The 20,783-nt window shown below is 36.5% G+C and overlaps 1 protein-coding gene across 8 annotated transcripts in view; it reads right to left on the bottom strand.

The window, feature by feature from the left end:
* The window catches only part of RALYL (RALY RNA binding protein like), a 718,293-nt gene that overhangs the window by 508,067 nt on the left and 189,443 nt on the right, over positions 1–20,783 (bottom strand). Inside the window, exon 1 of one of the 8 annotated variants that reach the window (XM_019822841.3) lies at positions 9,036–9,559. The exons of the other annotated variants lie outside the window; for them this stretch is intronic. The gene's annotated coding sequence lies outside the window, so the exon portion shown is untranslated. Of the gene's footprint in view, positions 1–9,035; positions 9,560–20,783 lie in introns of those variants that run through there. 8 annotated transcript variants of the gene reach the window in all.

The raw sequence follows: 20,783 nt of genomic DNA, 5'->3' as shown, positions 1-20,783 counted from the left end.
TTCTTGCAATTGAGTATGGTTCCTCATAGCTGAGTCCCAGACATGAAATGCCAGAGAAAGTACTGTGCACCATTTCCAGGCCAGTATCATACAATTTTTTAATGAGTGGACTTTTTGTTGTTTACACTAGCTGGAATGGAGACTCCCTCCAACACCTATCAGGTCAACTTTGCAAGCCTTAGACTGTCAAATCAGACTAAAAAAAATCACAGATCTTATCCAATGTCAAGTTTTACTGATAATTTTTCGGAATAGCAATAATTATAAGGCAAGGCAAAGCAGAGTGAAGTCTAGGACCAAACGAGGACTCGCTCTTGCCCAGATTTAACATTTTTTTCATTTTTTATAGTTTATTTATTTTCAAAGAGAAAGAGAGTGTGTGTGTGCACAAGTGGGATAGGCAGAGAGAGAGAGAGAGAGAGAGAGAGAGAGAGAGAGAGAATCCCAAGCAGGCTCCATACTGTCAGTGCAGAGCCCACACAGGGCTGGAACTCACAAACTGAGATCACAACCTGAGCCAAAATCAAGAGTTAGACGCTTAACCTACTGAGGTGCTCAGGGTGCCCCTAACATGGGCTCTTAAGAGATAAATGCAGCCATCACTTATATAAAAGACAGTTTCTCTCATGAAACACCTCCCTTTTATATTTCAACTGATATGTAGTTTATATGACATCTTCCAGCAAGGCATGCTCCATAAATGTATAGATTTTCCTGCAATCCCAATCAGATCGGGAACATTTCATAGATTAAAAAAAATTCCCTGATCATAAATCATCAATATAGTGTTTTCCACGAGGCTGGCCACTAATCAGCCTATTTAAAGGAAATCAGACTTGTTCACCTTTCTTTCTTTTGGGGGATTCCCCCAGTGAGGTAGATTATGCATTACAGACCCGCTGCAAACCAATTGTTATCAAAAAGCCAGGTGATGACGATGGAAGAGCCTCAACCTGCCTGGGTGTCTGGATGGAGGAGATCTGCTATGGGCTCCTATTTTACCCACCCTGTGATAGCACAATGAACCATGACATCAGGACCTGAGCAGAAACCAAGAGTCAGACATTTAATCACCCAGGAGCCCCACTTAAAATTTCATTTTCCTCTTAAAGTTGACTCTACATTCAGACTCCACATTTTTATCTAAAAATAGAACAGCATAAGCAAACATACACACACACACACACACACACACACACACACACACACAGTGACAAAGACACAAGGAAGTTAATATATCAAGAGGCAAGTAAAATGCATGAGACACTAAATCTGTTCAGTCTTGAGTCAAGATATTTGCATTACCTCTGCGAATTATTTGTCTACTAACACAGTTTGCCACTGTTGATCATTGTTGAATGTGGGTGATAGTTACATAGGATTCCTTCAATCATTATCTTTACTTTCGAATGCTTTAAACTTACCAAAATAAAGTGGGTGGGTTTTTTTTTGTTTGTTTCTTTTTAAAAGTAACACTCCGTTTGTGCTTTTTCATTCTTTGGAACTCTAGAACTATTAGCCATGATGAGAGGCATCAAGCTGTGCAGTGTGCGGTCTTCCTGCCAACAGCTATGCTAACAATGAGAACCGAAACCACGAAAGGCACTTACCACTGAAAATATACAAAAAATACATAAAACATATACAAATATACACTGAAGAAATATGTATATACTACAGAGATCAAGTTGTAACAATCTAATACACTATCTGAAAGAACCACTAACTAGTACTGAGCATTTATCATTTGTCAGACATTGTTTTGCATGCCATTCAAGCAATGCCTGATTTCACTTCCAAACAAAACCTATGCTGTGTGTGTTATTATCATACCTATTCTACAGAAAAGGAAATGGAGAAATAGAGGGGTTGCATAGCTCATCCAAGGCCACACAGCTTATATTCTGGTTCTAGAACACCCTTACACACAACATAGCTAAATACTGTATCAGTCTATGTAGTGGCCTCATTTAGAAATGTGCTGGAGATAACGTTAAAAAAAAAAAAACTCTCGCAATTTAATAACAAACAGATAAATAACCCAATTAAAAATGTTCAAAGGAAACCCTTGCCCACTACTGGTGGGATTTTAAAATGGTACAACTGCTTTAAAGTTTGGTGGTCCTCAACAAGTTAAAAATAGAACTACCATATGATTCAGAAATCCCACTTCTGGGTATATACCCAAAAGAACTGAAAACAAGGTCTCAAATAGACATTTGCATACCCATGTTCTTAGAAGCACTACTCACAATAGCCAAAACACAGATGTTTATTAACAGATAAAAGGTTAAACAATGTGGTAAAAACGTATGATGGAATGCCATGCCATGCTAACCCAGGATGAACCTTAAGATATCACACTAAGTGAAATAAGCCAGTCACAAAAAAGACAAATGCTGTGTGATTCCACTTATATGAGGTATCTAAAGTAGTCACATTCATAGAAACAGAAAGTGGAATGGTGGTTACCAAAGACTGGCACGTGGGAGAAATCAGGAGCTGTTACGTAATGAATACAGAGTTTCAGTTTTGCAAGACAAAAAGTTCTGGAGATCTGTTTTACAGCAACATGAATATACTTGACACTACTTAACTGTAGAATTAAATAAAAATGGCTCAGAGGGTAAATTTTAATTATATATATATATATATATATATATATATATATATATATAATCAATCATGACTTTTGGTAATGGCCAAAGGATCCAAATCAATGTTTTTCCAAAGAAGATATATACCTGGTCAATAAACATAAGAAGATGCTCAAAATCTTGATAGATTGTTAACTATCAGGGAGATGCAAATTATAGCCACAATGAGATACCACTCCATACCTACTAAGATGACTATAATAATAATTAAAAAAAGAGATAATAACAAGTATTATTAGGGATATGGAGAAATTGGAATCCTCATACACTTGTAATGAAAATGTAAAATGTTGCAGACACTTTGGAAAACAGTCTGGAAGTTCCTTCAAAAAGTTAAACAGAGGGGTGCCTGGGTGGCTCAGTCAGTTAAGTGTCTGGCTTCTGCTCAGGTCATGATCTCACAGTTCGTGGGTCTGAGCCCCACATCAGGCTCTCTAATGTCAGCACAGAGCCCACTTTGGATCCTCTGTCCCTCTCTATCCCTCTCTCTTTCTCTGCGCCCCCCCCAAAATAAACATAAAAAAATTAAACAAAGTCACCATGCTATCCAGAAATTCCACTTCTAAATATACACTCAAGTAATAACATATGTTCACACAAAAACCTGTACACAAATGTTTATGGCAGCATTATATATAATAGCCAAAGATGAAAACAATCCAGATATCCATTATTTGATTAATGGGTAAATAAAATATATTCATACAATGTAGTTTAATTTTGTTTAGCAATAAAGAGAAATCAGTACTTAATTACTATACTTAATTGTCAGTACTTAATTACTGATCCGTGCCACAATATGAATGAATCTTAAAACATTATGTTAAGTGAAAAAAGCCAGGCACAAAGGACAACATATTATATAATTCCATTTGTAGGAAATGTGTAGAAAAGACAACTCTGTAAAGACAGATTACAGAATAGTTGTGGGGGGTGAAAGGGATGGGGATGGGAATGGTTGGGGGATACCATAAAGGGTTTAGAATTTCTTTTCTAGGGTAATGAAAATGACCTAAATTTGATTTTGGTGATAAATGTATAACTCTGTGAAATATTAAAAACATGGGATTACATATTTTAAATAAGTGAATTGCATATATGAATTATATGTGTTGGAGGAAGCTTTCAAAACTTAAAATAGAGAATAAAATAAAATTTGAAATGTATCGAACAACATTTAAGGAAAAGAATATAACCAATATTGTGGAAGAGGATGATTCTATTACCTATTCATACAATGAAGCACATATGTGTGTCTACACAGAGAGAGAGAGAAAGAGAGAGACAGAAGAAATAATGTTGACAATATTCTTGTGTTATTATACAAGTTTTCTTCTCTGTTTTTAGATGTTCTAAAGTCCATTAAAATTATTCTATGTCTGCACCAGCAAGCCTTTGAAGATTATATTTGAGAACGAGAAGCTTTGACAGTGTAATCACCCATCATCTCCTTCAATGCCACAAAGGACAACTCCAGCAAATCCTGAATGCACGGGGTTCTATAATGCTTCTAGAAAGCACTGGTATTTTATTTATTTCAACATGCCTTAGACTCTAAGGCCATGGTAGTTGAAATGTTTCCTGATTACATAAACTTAATTTAAGTATTCAGTTTTGATGTTCCTGGGTAAGAGGTTTTATGCATATGTTTGGGTAAATGGTTTATTCAAAATGGTGATATTATATCAAAAGAAAATGCCCAGAAGTGCCACCTCTTATTTTCCACTTACCCAGCACTTTCCAATCCAGAATATATTTGAATACATTTACCTAACATTACATTCTCAAATGGTACTTAGTAAACCAAGAAAAAGGTAAGGGGATTTTTTTTTTCATTTCTTTTCATCACCACCTCCACCCTTATCACCACCCCCACATGACTTTATATTGCCAAACTGATTATGAGAATGGGAGTACAACCCAAGGTCACAAGAAGAAATATAACTGGACTTCTAAATCCTAGGAATTCACACTCTAACTGGAAGAAGAAATAATAAGCACCTAGACACACATACATACGTAACACTTAGATATACATACAGAATTCCAAAAGCGTTAATTTAGCTATTCAACACTGACAGTATTTGTGTAGCCATTTAAGAATGCAGAAAAAGCAGCGGTGCCTGGGTGGCTCAGGCGGTTGATTGTCTGACTTCAGATCAGGTCATGATCTCGCAGTCAGTGAATTCAAGTCCCGCATCAGGCTCTGTGCTGACAGCTCAGAGCCTGGAGCCTGCTTCAGATTCTGTGTCTCCCTCTCTCTCTGCTCCTTCCCCATTCACACTCTGTCTCTCTCTGTCTCTCTCAAAGATGAATAAATGTTTAAAAAATTTTTAAAAAGAATGCAGAAAAAGCAATGTCCTAAAATACATTAACATATATCTGATAGTGCTTACTTAATACACTGTAGCCCAAATTTAGAATAAAATAGATGGTATAGCTAATTGAACCGTTAGTATTCTTTTTCCTTTTCTTTTAGGTCCTAAATGGTATGAATCCATCTTGTTTCCTTCATATTTAGTAAAAACCTATAATCCTCTTGCATTGTTTTTCTGGCTTATAGCCATTGCCCAGCAAGAATGAAAACACACGTGGATCATTAAACAGTAACTTAAAATCAATATTGTTTCAAATAATATCCTACAAAAATAGAATAGTATATTCAAAGAAACAATTCTATTCTCTTATTAAAACTTTAACCTCAAACCCATCTTTAAAACTATAGCCCAAAGGAAATATAGCCCAAAGAAAACTTTAGCCAAAACTATAGCCCAAAGAAAATCTTTTGAGATGAGTTGAAAGTCACAAAATGCCTGTGGGTTCCAGACTTAAGTCTTGGACATGATTATTGGCAACGGCTGCTTTTAATACCAACATCTAGCAGGAGTCAAGTACTCATGTTTCTTAAAGCCAGGATCATCAGGCTGCAGGATAGTGTTGATTCCTTCATTGTGTTTGAACTAGGGCAGTGGGCCAATGATACCTGATCTTGTTTCAGGCAACTGGTAGGCAGTTGATCATATATTTAAAACTTTTTTTAGAGAAGCTCTGAAAGCTCCCTTTATTTCTAGAAGAAACTTTCTTACCACTGGGTAGTCTATATACTGAAATTTAAGTCATGGATTCAAGACACACCCAACAACAAGGAATTTTACAGATTAGGCAGTCTGCTTTTTATGGAGCTCCTAACATGAATTAATAAAAAATAAGTAAAGTTAGGTGGAAATCTTAAGCTTATTTTATCTCAAGTAGCATGTTTATCATGGTAATGTTTTTGTGAGGATAAGTCATTCCTATTTCATTATTTATGATCTACTTCTCTATAGGAGAATCACTTTACTATAAATAAAACAAAACAACAGCCTTATCTCTTCACTGTTTTCAAGGCCCTTTGCCAAACCTGATGTGAAAAGCAGAAATGGAAAAGCAAGCATCATTTTTCTCAAGTTGGCAATGGCTTTGGAGATGATCGAAGTTTGTATTCAAGAGAGAGATTACATAAGGGCCATCAAGAAGAAGGAAGATCTCTGAGCCTAAAGTAAAGTGAGAAGTTTACAAAATTGACTTCATAAAGGAGAAAAGATTTGAGCTGAACCTTAAAAAACAACCAGGATTTCGACAGAATAATTGGGAAAAGTGTTCAAGGGAGAAAGAGCATGAGCAAGCCAAGAATGAAAATCCTACTAGGTATATCAATTATACTGGAATTTAAAAATTTTTAAAGAAGAATGAAAATTCTAATCAGAAAGGTAATTAATTTTACTACAATGTTTTGCAAACTTCAAGGACACGATCCATTAAAATATTTCTCAGGGCACCTGGGTGTCCCAGTCGGTTAAGCCTCCGACTTCAGCTCAGGTCATGATCTCCCAGTTCATGGGTTTAAACCCTGCATCAGGCTCTGTGCTGGCAGCTCAGAGCCTAGAGCCTGCTTCGAATTCTGTGTCTCCCTCTCTCTCTGCCTTTCCCCTGCTCATACTCTGTCTCTGTCTCTCTCTCAAAAATAAACATTCATTAAAAAATAATAATAATAAATAAATAAATAAATAAATAAATAAATAAATATTTCTCACAAAGGGTGCTATTGACCTTTTACATGAGAATTTTTCCCATCTACAACAAGATATTTAACATCCTTGCCCTCTACCTACTAAATGTTAGTAACAAGGTCCCCTTTATTCTTTTAGTTATGAAGAAAACCCAAAATTCCCTCTTATGTTCTTAAATGCCTCCTAGTGGTAAATCTTCACTATATCCAACCACTGAGTCAAGAAATCTATGAAGTTCATTTTCTAATAGAATGGAAGGAAAGAAGGAAGGAAGGAAGGAAGGAAGGAAGGAAGGAAGGAAGGAAGGGAGGAAGGAAGGGAGAAAGGATGGAAGGGCACTAAGTACATTGTAGTAGAAAGGGTTTAAGTAATAAAGGACCTTGTCATAACTGACTGCTGACCTGTTGAATTTTAGAGATGACAGAGTTCTGATTGAGCACAGAATTTCAGTGATTTTCAAGTTTCATATTTTATCAGCACATCCACTGAAAAAAAGTTTAAAAATCACACACCCAGTTTCATGGAAATTAAAGACCAGAGAACTTACATAACTTATCAAATTAAGAAGGTCTGCTATAACTAAAATGAGGTGCTATTACAGATTTTTGAGAAAGGACAGCTTAAGTAAATATAGCCAGAAATTGTTATTAATTCACAAAACTATATTTCCTTAACTTATTTCAAACGGAAAACATTTCCCTACCTTTCTCTGTTGGCTGACATCTGAGCAATGAAAATCCCTTAGGGGAACTTGCACACTTAAAAAAGCTAATCTCACCTACACAGCTTTTCCATAGCTTTTTCTTACAGGATTTAAGCACCTTGTTTATCTTTAATTTTTATGTGTAATACTGACATACACTTCATCCCACGTCCCTTAAAAATGATCCATTTCTGCCTTACAGTATGGTTGATACAATCACAGACAAAATACAGAGCTGATTTAGAAGTTTTGCCACAGCTCCCTTCACCAGCTGCCATCACTCTCACATTCATGGCCATAAGACCACTAGTGCTATAGGCTAGATCTTAATACATTCTTCTAAAGCCTCTTCAGTTTATGTGACCTCCTCAGAACTCAACTTTTCCCTTGGCTTTTGAGTCTGAACATTCTTCTGATGTCAATATCTCCCCCAGACTCAGATAGGAAGCTCCTTTCTAGCTGGACAAAAGTCCTGACACCAGACAGACCACATGACTGGGTTAACAGGCAGGCATTTGGCATGAAAGGGCAATTGGACAATGCAGTTCTGTTCTCTGCACACTTATATTCCCTGATAAAACCTGAATAAGATGGAAATGAATAAAGGAATAATTATGCATATAAATTAATATTTTTGAAAGCAATGTGGCTTTGTGTAGAGTTTCAAACCTGAGGCTGAAAGCTGAATACAGACCACAAATTTGTAAAGGTTGCTTAGCGTATGGTTTAAATATAAATAAATTTAAATGCATTCATTATACTGAGTGACATTATAAATCTATGTTCTTGGGGCGCCTGGGTGGCTCAGTCGGCTGAGCCTCCCACTTGAGCTCAGGTCATGATCTCACGGTTCCCGAGTTCGGGCCCCATGTCAGACTCTGTGCTGACAGCTCAGAGCCTGGAGCCTGCTTTGGATTCTGTGTCTCCTTCTCTCTCTGTCCCTCCCCCTCTCACTCTCTGCCTCTCTCTATCAAAAATAAATAAACATAAAAAAATTATAAATCTATGTCCTTACACATGTTTGAATTTGCAATCACTAGCAGAGTACTTAAAAGCATGGACTTTAAGGTCAGACAGATTCAAGACTGTGCTCTGCAAGAAACTTTCCAGCCGGAAGATGGGACGCTAACAGAAACTACTACATCATAGATGTATTGTGAGCATTAACATAGATAACGAATGTAAAGTCCCTAGCACACACTCTAACACATACTAATTGTTAAATATTAGTTCCTATTGTTCTTTAAAAATGGAACTCCTGCTGCTAACAAAATCACGTTAGAGCAGAGTACGTGAATAAAATGCTTTGCCTAAAAGCAGTACCACCTGAGCCTAATGTCACAAACATATTTTTATGTAGACTGCCTTAACAGAAACTGACATTAAGGAAGTGAATTTTAGCAGATGACAGAACTATAATAAGATTTCTTTGGAGTGGTTTTTAAATGGGCTACCATGCAACCAGTTCTGAACATGAGTTCCAAAGCAATGTAGTTTCCAGCCATGTGTTTCATATATCACTCTTTCAGGTAAGTAACTTCATGAACTAAGTGTTTAAAAATTAAAAATATAAGGCACAGAATCCAAGGGTGAGAGGACTACTATGAAAGAAGATATCAGGCTTACCTTGAGTTTTATAAAAATGAAATGTTTCCTAGGTCCTCTTAGCTTTCACATTATTTGTCGAAAGAAGAACTCAAACTTACAACCTCATTTTATCCAAGAGAAACATGCAGGCTAAAGGGTTTTTTTGTTTTTTGGGGTTTTTTTTTGGTTGTTGTTTGGTATACAATACCTGAAAAATAATAGAGATTAATAATGCATTGGCAAGGTTAAATAAGAAAGGGAAACTTTACCTTGTAAAATCAAAAAATGTTCTGTAAACTGAGAAGTGGATTAGAATGTTCAGAGCGCTTGGGGACCAAGCATTCTGTAAAGTCTGATTTATACTACAAGCATCATAATGCCTACCTACTTCAGAATGACAAATAGTACCACGCTGAAGTCGCAAACAGCAGCCCCAGAGCGTTAACAGCAAATGTCTTCCATCTTAATAGCTGAGTCTGTGCCATTCTGTGCACTTAAAATTCTGAGCATTTAAAACTTCTTGTTGCATCTAAATCCAGATACAAAAACCTTCAAATCAAACTATTTACCTCAACTGAAATCTGCCTTGAATAATTCATAAGAAAGAAGAAAGATGGTAGGCAAGAAAGTCAAAGAGAGTTTTAATGAACTCTAGAGTTTCAAAAATAATGGCACAGAAGTTATTACAGCTTTTCCCCTCACTCTGGAAAACAGAGTATCAGTCACTCTAATACTGAATACTTCCAGAAAACAGAAGGAGCAATAAAAGGTTCAGCTTTCTGCTTGTCTGCAATTGATATACCAACAGCACCACACAGATTATTACCAGGGGAGGCTCTTTTTGAATGTGTGACAGTCGAGGAAGCATCTAAAGTATTCATATTCAAATGTTTTATTTTTATGCTGTTTCTTAAAATTCCAGTGGTATCTGGAGTCTCAGTTAAAAAGAAACTATGAAAATCAAGAAGTATAGTGGCTCTAGCCTATGTTACACCAGCACCTGCTTTCATGTGGCTCTTCTACCCTTGAAGACTTATTTGGCCTGACGGGCAGGGTTAGGGTTAGCAGAGATCCCACCTATGTTTCCTTGGAAATCATAAAAAAGGCCTCACATTCTCCTCTAATAGATAAGCATCTCTTCAGTGATTCATTCGGCGAATGAACCTAGGATTTTCATCAAATTGAAAAAAAAGAACGGAGGCTGTTTGAAGTGTTAGTGCTGTGTAGGTCTGTATTAGTCTCCTATTGCTGCTCTAACAAATTATCACAAACTTGGTAACTTTTTTAAAACAACACAAATTTATTCTGTACAATTCTAGGGGTCAGAAGCCCAAATCAAATCTTATTGGGGCTAAAATTAAGGCATAGACACTACTGCATTCCTTGTGGAGACGCTGAGGAAAATTCCTTTCCTTGCCTTTTCCACCCTGGAGACGCTGTCCACATGCCCTGGCTGGAGCCCTCTCCTCCGTTTTCAAGCCTGTCATTCCAACCCCTGCTTCTCCATGCCATCTTCTTCCACCTTTGATCCTCTTGTTCCCCTCTTATAAGGACCCTGTGATTACACTGGACCCAACTGGATAATCCAGGATTATTTTCCATCTCAAGATCCCGAATTTAATCACATCAGCACAGTCTCTGTGCCATGTAAGGTAACCTATTTACAAGTGCTTGGAATTAGGAGGTAGACGTCTTTAGGAGGCCATTATCTGTCTACAATTAGGTTGTAATATATTAAATGCTTAATGGAAATAAATGTACATATTAGGTAACAAACCCCATATGGCTCGATTATAAACAAAAACAAAACAATCTCAGTAATTGTAACAGGACCAATTTTTTTTCAAAGTAATATTTTCTAAAACTATGTTTCATAGAACTCTAAAAAGTTTACTGACAAACTTTAAAAATACATATAATAAGTATATATAAATTTCAGAGTTGCTACTCTCTGTTAATTAAGAATAATGGACGCACATCATGAGATATCACTTTATACCAGTTAGACTTGGCTCATATCAAAAAGACAAGAAATCACAAGTGTTGGGGAGGATGTGAAAAAAAAAGGAACACCTGTGTACTGCTGGTGGGAATGTATATTGGTAAACCCACTGTGAAAACCAGTAGGGGGTTCTTTGAAAAGTTAAAAATACAAATACCATATGATTCAGTAATTCCACTACCAAGTACTTAAGAAAATGAAAATGCTAATTCTAAAAGTAAATGTACCCTTATGTTATGGTATTATTTGCAAGAGCCAAGATAAGGAAGCAACCTAAATGACCATTGATAGAAAAATGGATAAAGAAGATGGGATATATAGAGACACAATGAAATATTACTCAGCCACAAAAAGGAATGAGATCTTGCCATTTGCAACAACATCAATGGGCTTAGAGAGTATTATGCTAAGTTAAGTAAGTCAAACAGAAAGACAAACACCATATGATTTCACTTGTATGTGGAATCTAAAAAACAAAAAACAAATCTATAAATACAGAGAATAAATAGGTGATTGCTAGAGGGGAGGTGAATGGGGAATGAGCAAAATGAGCGAAGAGGAGTAGGAAATACAGGTTTCCAGTATTGGAATGAGTAAGTGATGGGGATGAAAGGTACAGCATGGGGAATAGTCAATGGTATTGTAAGAGTCTTGTATGGCAACCGATGGTAGCTACAATTGTGGTGAGCATAGCATAGCGTATACAGTTGTTGAATCACTCACTGTCTTGTATACCTGAAACTAATGTAACACTGCAGTTCAAGTGTATTTCAATAAAAAAAGAGATAGAACTGGGCATTTAAAATATAGGTACAATCAAAATATCTACATCAAAGAAAGCGATTTTCTTGTGTGTGTGTGTGTGTGTGTGTGTGTGTGTGTGTGTGTGAGTGTGCGTATTTGTCTGTTTGTTATTTCCCCTTCTGGTCTGCAAGTGCTTGGATACCCAGTACTTAGAACACAAATAATGTTTGCTGAATGGATAAATAAATTAATGAGTGAATGAATGAAATTATTTCAGATGGCCATATGTTAAAAGGCAAAAATCAACTTTATCATTCCAGATTTTTTAAAGTAAAATACCATTGCTGGTTGAAATATTAAATGTAGACCTGAGATTCAATCATTTTCTAAGAATCAGGGGCTCCTGGCTGGGTCAGTTGGTAGAGCATGCGGCTCTTGATCCAGGGGCTGTGAGTTTGAGTCCCATGTTGTGTGTAGAGAATACTTAAAAATAAATTCTTAAAAAAAAAACTAACTACTATATAATTGCTTTTTTAGACAAGTTTCATTTCAAATATATAATAGTATTTTTTAAGTCATTACACAAAAACTGAATAATAAATTTCAGGTATAGTGTAATCCATGCAAAAGGGAAAATAAATAAATAAATATTAATGGCATGGACATTCCATAATTATTGAACAGTTTTAAGAAGTTAGTTTTTAACTAGCACAATATTCATGAATGTCATTCTTGAAAATGATAGTTTACAAATGCTCTAATGATGATTTTAATATTATTTAACTCTACTACCTTTCACAGAGATTGATCAAAATAGGCATGATGGGGCGCCTGGGTGGCGCAGTCGGTTAAGCGTCCAACTTCAACCAGGTCACGATCTCGCGGTCCGTGAGTTCGAGCCCCGCGTCGGGCTCTGGGCTGATGGCTCAGAGCCTGGAGCCTGTTTCCGATTCTGTGTCTCCCCCTCTCTCTGCCCCTCCCCCGTTCATGCTCTGTCTCTCTCTGTCCCAAAAATAAATAAAAAAACGTTGAAAAAAAATAGGCATGAAATTCAAACTGAAAGCAAAGTATAGGAATATAGTTTCGGTACCTCATGGCTCCTTTATATATAACATTTAACATGTGTTAGATGATTTAGCAATAACATAATCAGGATACTTAGATAAAAATCACCACCACTATCAGTGTACTATATTAATGCAAGTCTAAAAGCAACCCCTGAAGTTACACTGTAATTTACTCCCTTCTGCAAAGAAAGACATATTTCTTATCTTTTGAATAAAATATGTCACCAAACAAAAGCACTTAACAGACTGCCCAGATAGATGTTTTTCTTATAGTTATAAGTATGCAGTGTTTATTGATATGCTATCATGAAATCTTTACCAGATATAAATATGATGCTTATTTATTGAAAACAAACCGATAAATATTTTGACTCTGAATTTTAATGACTTAATAAAGAGATATACCTTCTTTGATAACACCATTAGCTGCAACGGATTTCCACAAAAAACATAATAAAAGGAAGTCCAAATACTATGTTTTTCCCTAAGTGAAATATTCTTACAGGTTCACAAAGAAATAGGAAGTACTATTTTTCAAAAACCAAAGCATTTTCTACATATTTTCTCCTTAAAAACCATAATGAAACTAAGTTCATTTTTAATTTGGTTCACAGATTAAGCACAAAATATATATTTTAATGGAAAGTTCAACTTTGTTTAATTCTGCTTGTTAAAGTAATACGTGTTTCTGGCAAAACATTCAGAAACACTGAAGATAAAAAGAAGAAAATAAAAATCATAACCCACAGACAACCACTGTCCATTTAATACATATTCTTTCAGACTGCTATCATAAGCCCATGTTTTTTATTGGGATATCAGTATTTTATATAATGATTTTTAAAATGTGTTTGATACATATACATAGACACATGCATACAGTGGAAATTTAGGTTTTATGTATTCTTTGTTTCTGTCTTCATTGTCATATTTTATTTCCACTGCAACTACAGCTGCATTTCCAACAAAAGATAGGATAAAATTTTAAAAATATAAATTTCTATGTATTTTACTAATGAATTTTTGCAGCGGAGTTAGTTTCAATAACTTGGAATTTGAAGTTGAAAATACTTGAGGATTCCTGTGACTAAATATTTATACTTGTTTTCTCTTTGTAAGAAGAAATGCCAATATAGTTAGTTCTAAAAACTCTTCAAAATAATCTGTAAATGAAATAATTTACCATTTACACCTGTTTTTCTTTAGATTACAATGGAAATTCAAATAAATGTCACTGTATTATTTTTCTATTGAAACACATTTAACACATTAAAAATATTAACATGATCACCAATATACCTTATAAATACTGAAGAAGTTAAAGTGAACATTGTCTCCTGAAGTAGAATCTAATAATAGAGAACATTCATATGAGGACAAATTATTTTATTTGAATGCATTCTCTTTCCTTTTTGAAATTGTGAAGTAAAAATTCTTAGAATGAGAAGTATCGATGATGAAATTCTTAAAAATTAAGCACACCAGCAAGAACATTACTTCATACATCTTTTCTCAGGGATGTAAGTTTAAGTGTATTAATTTTTTCTTTTAATTTTTTATTGAAGTATAATTGACCTATAACATGATATTTAAAAATACTCATCCTAATTTATAGGTCAATGGCTAGAATATTCTTGCTTCTAAAATAAGTATTCAATTCTTAATATGATCATGTTTTAATTTGAAAGTTGGTTAAACAGTTTTAGAAGTAAGTGTGTTTTTAGTTGTAAATATACTCTTTTATTTAATTATTGCTTTGTTGTAAAGAGATTAGTTATTTATCAATTAAAATACTTCTTTTGTGCTTTGACATTAACTTCTGCAAGAAATGTACTAACTGCTTACGGATTTGTTAGCGAGTTCTGAGAAACATGTTTGAGCTTGTCATATGCAACTAGATTAGGTCCTAGATCAGGATGCTTTTGAATTAACTTGAGGTAATAATATCTACGGATCATTTTCATTTGAAAATTTTCCCTCCTGATTATTGACTTGTTTTATGGTTATTCAGTTTTGTGTGATGACTTACAATCTAACAAGCATGTCAAGAAGAGAGGCTTGGGAGGCTTGTGGTCATGTTATATAAGGAAGATATCTGGAGAGAAAGAAGCCCGGAATGTGCAGGGAGGGAAGAAAAGAAAGGCAGCACACACATTGTTTTCCGATGTAAATTAAAGGCAGGGCTAGCATTTGGAAATGAAAAGGACTTGATTAGTAAGCCTCAAGTTTTTCAACAGGAAGAAGTTTCAGAGATGTAGATTTCAGGTCAGGAATAAGATTTGTACAAGGATGATAACAGAAATTCATTTATGGAACTTATTGAAAGCCTATTACTTGCCAGGTACCATGCTTGGAACTTTACATTCATTATTGTGTTTAATTTTCACAGCAACTTAATCACATATGCACTATTTTGTGGTGAGAGGACTAATTAATGCTTAATAAATGTTTAATTAATTCCCAGATGTATGACTAGTAAGTCGTAGAACCAGAAGTTAAACAAAAAGAGTCTGGTTATAAAACCCCATTCTTACTTTTTTTTTTTTTTTTTTTTTTTTTTTGTAAAATAAAAAAGATTAAAGCACTTGCTGGGTCATCTCTTGACGCATCAAGCCCAGATAGCTGAATCCACTAGGCTTCTGTGTGAAGTAGCTTTTAAGATGTCTGCTTCCTGGTACTGATGTCCTCGTTAATTCCTTTCTCATGAGTAAGTTGTTCCTAACTGAGGGTATGTGGGCAATGTTGAGGAGATGTCATTCCTGTGAGTTATAAAAGATTGTGACTTCGATTTCCAAGCTGATTCTATCGGCTTCTCAGTGCACATTCGTTGATGGAGGAGGGGTCATACTGGAGAGGGTCACTTGCCAAGGAACTGAGAGTAGCTACCCATCAACGGCCAGCAAGTACTGAGGCCTAGGTTAACAGCACTCAATGCACTGTAGTCTGCCAACAACAACTTTAGTGAGTTTGGAAGCAGACTTTTTACCAGTTGAGCTTCCCTATGAGAAATCCCAGGCCTGGTGCACATTGTAATGGCACCCATGTAAGACAACCTGAAATAGAAGACCCAGGTAAGCCATCTGGATTTCTGACCTACAGAAACTGTGGTGGGATAAATGTGTTGTTTAAAGTCACTAAATTTCAGGGCAATTTGTTATACAGTAATAGATAACTAATACACTTCCCCAAGGCAAAGATTATGCTTTATCTGACTTCACTATCCAGCAACAAGCATAATTGCTCAAACACAGAAAGCAGTCCATTAATGTCAACTAAGTGAAGAGTGAATGAAGCAAAGAAGGATTAGATTAAATGATCTTTAAGATAATTTGAAACTTGAGATTTTATTATTCCACATGGAACATAATTATAGTAGTCTATTTACCATGGTCCTACTTACTTTATCAGAAAAAAAAAAAAACATTACAAGTGAAATAGTCTAAATTCAATAATAAAGATTTTTTTTCCTCTTTCACTCCCCCAGGCTTATTGAAATATAATGTAGATACAAGAGATTCACTCATTATAATTAGATTACTTGATAAATTTAGGAAGTGAAAGATATTCACATCAAGATATACGGCATTTTCAACTCCTGAAAAAGCTTCCTAGTGCCCCTCTGCAATCAACCTTCTTCCCCTCATACAACTACTGATCAGCCTTCCCTCACTATAGTTTCACATTTTCAAGAATCTCATATACAAAATATTGTTTTTAAGTGTTTAATGTGTGCTACACATCACTAGGTACAAAGATATCAGACTATATAAAACACTTGTAGCTGTCTTTATATTTTTGGTTTCCACTCATAATTTTATGTGTAAATCTCTTCAATAAATTCCCTCTACAAATAAATAATATTATCTATATGCAAAGGACTAAACTTTTCCCATGGTATTTTTACTAATCGATCTTTAATAAATTAACCTGACTGAGAGGACAGTTTACAAAATTTCTCAAAGATCCCTTTGATTTATCCAGATTTTCTTTCCCTGTGAACATTGAGAAAAAAAGAACTATTGTACTATATTAAGCTATTCTTCAGTGGCCATTTATCAACACTTTTTTATTTAAAAGCTAAAAGAAAGTTGAGGCTGTCGTGAAGCAGGAAAGGATTTTATTTAAAGTTAGAATTCTCTAGATTTTGGTATAACTTGGCTCTTTTAAATTGGTTCTTGCTGATTGAATTTTCAACTCTGACACAATCAGGCTTCTTTTGAAAGCTTGGTATTTCTCCTAGTTGCCTGTAAGAGACATGCAATCATCTAATAAAAATGCTAAAGACATTTCCTTGAATATAAGGGTTGATGACAGATGGAAGAATACCAGTGAGACATACACAATCAAAGCACTCCACAAAACTCAGCACTCGTCACCATTTGCTAGGAGTAGTTGTATCAGCTGACTTTGAATTCCTGCAGTCTTTCATTTAACAAATATTTATTGAAATCTCACAATGGGCTAGGTACTGCTTTAGCTCTACCAAGTATTTCTTTAACTGGCAGAAAATGACTAATAGTTACTAGCACAAATACAGGAGTCAATAAAGTTGGATAAGTGTTGATATGTCTACAGCATCAAAGCTCCATTTTACATTGTAAGTTATCTAAATAAATCCCCAAGAGTGCCAATGCTGTCTATCTCAACTTAGAGACGCCCTCTGGTAACCATTTACAATCGAACACTCACATACTGAAGTAAACAGTACAGTGAACAGAACAGTCAGTTTGGGACTACACTAATCTAGATGCAAATTAGGTTTGGACTTGCACTAAATAAGTTTAAGGGCCATAGGAAAAATAACCTGACTTCTAGAGTCACAGTTTCTTCAGATATAAATGGGTGCTGTATATATATAAAGATGTGGAGCAGGGTTCTCCCTGTTGCTTCAAACATTTCAGCAAAAGCCCTACATTGAAAACAATAAAGGACTGTGAAGAGCAGCAGCTAGTACCTCTCCTGGGGTTTCCTAATAAGCAGCCAAACTGGCCCCTAACATGGCAAGTCCTCTGCCCTGTCAGAAGCATAATTACGGAGTGCATTAAGAGAAAGTCAAGGAGGCAATGAGACATTATCTTAGGGAGGGGTTTTGGCTTATCTCCTCTCATGCAGACACATTCTATACACATATCCAAGGGGACAGTGCTACAAGATCTAAGAGTAGTGAGTGCCACACTTCTGAGACAAAAGACCACGGAGTCCATTCTGACCACAGGTTGCCGAGCTGTGGAAATGAGCAGGCCAACTGCTGCAAGACCACTGTGATGAGAAGCAGCAGCAACAAGCTCACATGTGGTCCCGAGAGTTTGGAGGCACGTGTGAACACTGATGACTGCCCCTTTCTCTCCTGGAGAATTCAGAAAGCAGGAGGCCGGCTGCAACATCCACACAGGCAGAGCAAGAAGAGAGGACAGCAGACAGGCAGACACATCTACGTTCCACTACCCGGCATGCCAGCAATGCCTGCATTTCCTATTGACTCAGTGCATAGTAATCTGCCATCTTTATGGGATCCCACTGAGAAGAACCCCCTGCCAAAGTAAGAGAACCCTGGCGGAAGGAGGTTGTAGGATTGGCTGCCGTGTGCTAGAGCCGGGTGACGGCTAAAATGCTTATGTCCCCCGTCAGAAAGCTGGGGTTCCCAGATTGTGGTAGTATGGGGGGAAAGGCAGGACTCTAAAGAGCCTACCAGCACAGCCCACAAGGTGGCCAGCTCCTGCCAATGCCAGAGGTACTGATTACTGAGAATGACTAGAAAAGCCCCAGTCAAGTCGAAAACTATTTCACAAGGCAGAGCTAGAGCCAGTGTCAGGCCTCAGCTGAGGGAGAGGGAGACATCGTGAATTTCATCTGAATTAAGAACAAACAGCCTAGAAATGTTAATAACGGAACATAAATTTTAATTATTGAAATTAACTTGTGTTCATAACTGATAGTCTGCAACTATGGCCCCTGCCTGGCATGTATCAAACTGCAGGGTCATAAGATTTGATAATATTGTTGAAGAGAAAAAGTAAAAGCGTGTTCTGCTTCTACTGGCTTTGAGTTCAGGCCATTGAATAAAATCATTACATAAGGATTACAGATAATACACGTTAAATGCCTACCATAGTACCTGGCACACAGAAAATGAGTTTAATAAATATGAGTTATTGTTAGTTTTATTACCATGTCTCTGGCACTGTTAGTTACTTTACTTATATACATTACCTCTAATCCTCCCAATAAATCTACAGGGTAGCTACTATTATATTTATTTTATAGATGAAGAAAAAGAGGAAACAAGAATGAAAGAGGCAGTCTGTACCCTCGGAAGCTTAATCTAAGGGAACCAGAGTGGTACATTAATACTAATGGCTCAAACAGAGACTGTACAAGATGTCGTCGGAGGCCAACTCAGACCACACACAAGCTTTCCCAATGGATCTTTCCTCCAAAATAGGAGTCAGTTACCCAGTGAATATGCCCCCCAAATAGGAGTCAGTTACCCAATGCATCTGCCCCCCAAAATAGGAGTCAGTTACACATTGCATCTGCCCCCCAAAATAGGAGTCAGTTACCCAATGGATCTTTCCTCCAAAATAGGAGTCAGTACCCAATGGATCTGCCCCCCCAAATAGGAGGCAGTTACCCAATGGATCTGCCCCCCAAAATAGGAGTCAGTTACCCAATGGATCTGGCCCAAAAAATAGAAGTCAGTAAAAAGAAGGGACAAGATTTCCAGATGATGGCTCTACAAGAGGTTCAGAATGGATGAAATATAGGAAGGAAAGAAGGGAACTGAGCTATAGGATGGCATGATATAACAGAAGGCCTTGTGACCCTCCTTTGTCATTTACTATGAAGACAAGAAAGGAAGTATTCACTGGTGGGTAGGGATCTCTGCATGGAACCCAGAAGTATGGTGTTGCCATATGACAGTCCTCCATTGCTGAATTAGGCAAACGCATGAGCTCTCTGACCTCTAATATCCTCATGTGCAATGCCCATTAAGGTCCTCATTGTTATTTTTTATTTTATTTTATTTTATTTTATTTTTGTAATGTTTATTTATTTTTAAAGGAGAGAGAGACAGAGCATAAATGGTGGAGGGGCAGAAAGAGAGAGGGAGACACAGAATCTGAAGCAGGGTCCGGGCTCTAAGCTGTCAGCACAGAGCCTGAAAAGGGGCTCAAACTCACAAACCACGAAATCACGACCTGAGCCAAAGTCAGGCGCTGAACTGACTGAGCCACCCAGGCGCCCCAAGATCCTCATTTTTAAATAAAGATAACACCTACCTGGTGGAGCTATACTGAAATGCTAAGTTAGGAAGTGCTACATATGTCTTAACATTATGAGCTCAAACACTGAAAGTGTTAGCCAACTCACCCTGATTTTTGTTAAAATGAACAATTAATTACATCACTGCCAATTAAATTCCTCTGCACTCTGATGCACAGTAAGCATCAATTTAAAAATACATTCTTTGTACTAGTCTAAGAATCTTCAGCTGGGTTTTTAAATTTCTATTTCTACTATAAATTCTAACAAAGGCAAAAGCAGAAAAACATGGCAGGAAAGTCAGGATGGATAAGGGCAAAGGCTAACTATGGAGGCTTCCCTTGAAGTTCCCAGAGTGGCAATAGTAATTACAGGTTTGGTGCTTCTTGCAATTATAGCAAATTCTCAAGTGTAGTGCTTCTCTCTCCACTATAAATCTGCAGCGACTCCGTGACCTAATCCAAGTATCAGAAAAGACCCAGCTCTGACAGTGTGCCCTCTTCCCTAAGTAGATGTTTGCGCTTCTTGTACAAGTGCCAAGAAAAATAGAGAGAGAGAATTAACATTATCCAGGTGAAATTTTGATAATGAGGGAATTTTGTGAAGCAGCAGAATGATACTGTGGGAAGAATGTGGCCTCTTGTCTCAGACACTAATGCCCTCCTGGATAGAGAGCATGATGGAACTGGCTACCAAACTTAGATGAAGTGG

This window comes from Felis catus, chromosome F2 (genome assembly GCF_018350175.1).
Source record: "Felis catus isolate Fca126 chromosome F2, F.catus_Fca126_mat1.0, whole genome shotgun sequence".
Lineage (NCBI taxonomy): Eukaryota > Metazoa > Chordata > Mammalia > Carnivora > Felidae > Felis > Felis catus.
Note: the sequence above shows the minus strand (reverse complement) of the source record. Positions and strands in the feature narration are given on the sequence as shown.